This window comes from Prosopis cineraria, unplaced genomic scaffold, assembly GCF_029017545.1.
Source record: "Prosopis cineraria cultivar Desert tree isolate PC_DT_omini unplaced genomic scaffold, ASM2901754v1 PC1, whole genome shotgun sequence".
NCBI classification, from domain to species: Eukaryota; Viridiplantae; Streptophyta; class Magnoliopsida; order Fabales; family Fabaceae; genus Prosopis; species Prosopis cineraria.
In genome coordinates this window covers 25,815,014-25,818,615 of record NW_026555332.1, presented here as the reverse complement: position 1 = coordinate 25,818,615, position 3,602 = coordinate 25,815,014, and the positions used below count along the sequence as shown (strand labels likewise).

The window sequence follows — 3,602 nt, the reverse complement described above, 5'->3', positions numbered from 1 at the left end:
AATATAAGCATTAACAGATTGCCCAATAGAGAATCAACATGTGTAAGTTGCCTTTTTTTGTTAATGTAGATAATGTTAAAAATACTGTTACTAATGTTGTCATTGAATGCAATATTGATAATTTGTTTAGAGGTTTAGATGGATGTTCTTTGTCTCTACCAACTATCTATCCTAAGACTGAAAACTTACAATTGGCATGTGCAATACAAATGGTGTCTACGCCAATACCTAAAATGAATTATATGAAATAAAAGGATTTGTTAGTAGGTAAAGGGTAAATTTTTCCCAATGTTAATGCCTTTAGATAAGCATTATATAAGTATAGCATCTCCTAAAAGTTTTCATAGAAGTTTAAGAAGAATAATCATGTCACGCCCCAAAAATAGAGGTGACCGGCACAGGATGTGAATCACATTATACATCCCGTAAGCCACAAATTCAAGGTTTATTTCCTTTAATTAAATGTACTCAGTTTTACACTCACATTTTAATACTATTGATACTAATCATTATACTAATTATTTCAACATTTTGTAAAAATTTTGACAAAACCTCCTCTATAAATAGAATCTCCCAAAAGTTATGTATCACAAAAATTTTCTTTAAACATTATGTCAATCAGGAGCTCGGCTCCTTCCCGCCAGCAGACAAAATGTATAATAAACTAAGAACTCTAATTATAAGTTATGTGGAGCACCTAATCATGTATCTCATGACATAATACATAAATTTCATATTTATATCAATAAGATATATTTACAGAACAAGCCTTCATTCTGTTCCGCAAACATCCATCATTAGTAAGCAAGACGTACAGCGTCAATTATGCTATCTGAGACCAAAAATAAATTTCCAGTGAATAACGTCCCAACAATAAATAATTTAACATGAATAAAAAGAAACGTTTAAAATAACCATGTAGATTAAGGAGACAACAATTTCCATAAAAAAAAAGTATAAACTTCAAAATAAAATGGCTCTATAAAATTTTGAATAAAATCTTAAACCATTGAACTATCATAGCAAATGGTAATATCACTTGATTTTTTTTAGAAGTCACATAAATGAAATAAATACTTGTAAATAAATTACTAAATAAAAATCAATGAGATATAAAATCACCAAATAATCATATTCATAATTATAGGGACTTATCAGAACAATTAACAAACGTGGACACATAGTCCACGAGAGTAAATAACCAAACGCGGCTTTTGCCACGAAGACAAACGTGGACACACAATCCATGAGGGTAAGTAACCAAACGCAGCCAAAGCCACGAAACAAACGTGGACACCTAGTCCACGAGGGTAATACTAACCAAACGCGGCTTGAAGCCACGAAACAAACGTGAGTACGATGCTCACGAATAACCATCCCTCCGTTCCACGTGCGTTGGCCATCGCACGGGGCTAGCACCTCCTATACACACCCTGCTAGCTAAGTGTACCATGGCGCGCCAAGGGCTAACGGAACTGCCGTTAACAACCACTGTTCCGTATAAAGTCCCTTTTTTAAAACCATTTTCAAACATGCGAGAAAATCATCACTTTCAAGATATAGTTCTCGTTCTCAAAATCAAACTCGCATGAATACTTTTAAGCATTAAACCTTGCCAGAATAAAACTTCATATCCAATACTCATGCTTGCATTTATCGAATAATCAAAAATTTTCAAAGTTGAACTCGCAAAAATCATTCTCCATATCAATCCAATGTTTGATAAAATAAAAATCTCATAATCAAAGTCCAAACTTAATTTAATTGATCAAATAACATTTCAAATTTGATAAATCTAATTTCTTAAAATAAAGCAATGTTAATCAACAAATATCCAATAATCGCATTGTTGTCGTAAGAAGAATTTGCATAAAAATATAATATTTGAATAAAAGAGATTTTAATGAAATATCAGTTGGAACACTATCCACTTACCTCCAATTTTCTCAAGGCACAAAGTTCTCCTCTTACCGCACTAATCGATTTCCTCTCCTTCCAAACTCCCTATATAATATAGTAGAGTCTTAATAAACTTCTAACAATGCTCAAAACTCTCTTCTAACATTAACACATGTGTGTGTGTGTGTGTGTGTGTGTGTGTGTGTTTATGTATATAACGATTATAGATTTAAAGTTTCGGAATCAAAATTTATACTAGAATTTCTTTATGAACATAGTTAGCTTCCCAAACCCCTCAAAAGGGCTTTGTGACATTCAAATCTCTTATCACACAATTTATCAACAACCATCCACGCTCAAGAATTCACCTAATTACAAGCAAATTATACAATAAAAATTCTTTAGCAAATCTTGAATTTAGTCCATAAATTAATGACACCCACACTGACATACTTTTCACAAGAATTCATGAAATATCAGGAAATATAAAATCAAGCAAAACTTCTTCTAACAAACATTTTGCCAAGCAACTCTTGTACGTTAATTTTTAAACTCAAACCAAATTCCTTCTCCTTCTATTCCAACTCCTACAACTTTATAATAGAGATATTTAAATCATACTTCAGCTTTCCAAATATATATTCCTTAAAAGAAAAATCAATCTCAAGCACAAAGAATTCCTAATTCCTATCACCACATTTCATACGATTGAAGAAAAGAAAAGGAAATTTCCATAATTTAACCTACAGTACGCGCACACAGCAACAAGAAGAAGGACTGAAGCTTCTCACCTTAGAACCACCGACGGCAGAAATGGGAAAAAATCGACAGGAGCTGGGAAAAGAAAATCATGAAACCATGGCAGCAACCACGAAGCAACACACAGACAGAGGGAAATTAAGGAGGAAGTTTCTTGCCACTCATGGTCTTCGATTGCCGCAAGCAAAATGAAGGAAGCTGTGAGTTTGACAAAACCCCCAATAACAGAGAAGGATGCGGAGGCTGACAGCAAAGTGAGTGACCAAGAACCCGTTACCCAAACCACAGCACTCGCTTCAATCGATTAGTATAGAACATGAAAGGGAGAAGGATGAATCTGTCACGCTGAACAGGGGAAGAAGAAAGGAACCTCATACACTAAGTCACAGCAGTTTGGACGGAAGGAGATGAATAGGTGAATGAACTTGCCATTTTTACGAAATTATTTTGAGACCGACAAGGGAGAATGACGTCTAGCAACACCCAAAAAAAAAAGAACGAACAGCGACACAGATGAACAGCAAATGAACAACAAACAGGGGAAGAACTCACGGCAAGGCTTCACGGCAGCTGCAGACGGATCTCATGCACCTGTCCACACGAGCTGATCCGCTGAGGAGGATAGATGGAGAACGAAGAGTATGAACGAGCTCTCTCTCCAGGTCTGGAGAGTTCGAAAGTGCCGAAGGAGAAGGGAAAAAAATGAGGCGGTGCCTCCATGTTGACCGAAACAGAGAATATAAATATGATCTTTTATGAAATTGCAAAAATTACAAAAGAAGGCCCAAAATTTCTTCTAATAACATAAAAGACACAATTACTTTGGTAATTTTCCTATAATTTTAAAATAATTAAAATTAATTTATTATTAACAAAAATTAAAACTTTTAACCTTCAAGTAAGCTATTAGCATAAATTTCAATAACTAACCCTTTCATTTTTCA

The 3,602-nt window shown here is 34.2% G+C and overlaps 1 long non-coding RNA gene across 1 annotated transcript; it reads right to left on the bottom strand.

The window, feature by feature from the left end:
• Positions 1-540: 540 nt before the first annotated feature.
• Positions 541-3,355, bottom strand: LOC129292258 (uncharacterized). The gene is made up of 3 exons (XR_008588887.1): positions 2,691-3,355; positions 1,936-2,004; positions 541-832 (listed from the first exon to the last, which is right to left on the bottom strand). It is a non-coding gene; the product is annotated as an uncharacterized LOC129292258 (long non-coding RNA).
• Positions 3,356-3,602: the final 247 nt, after the last annotated feature.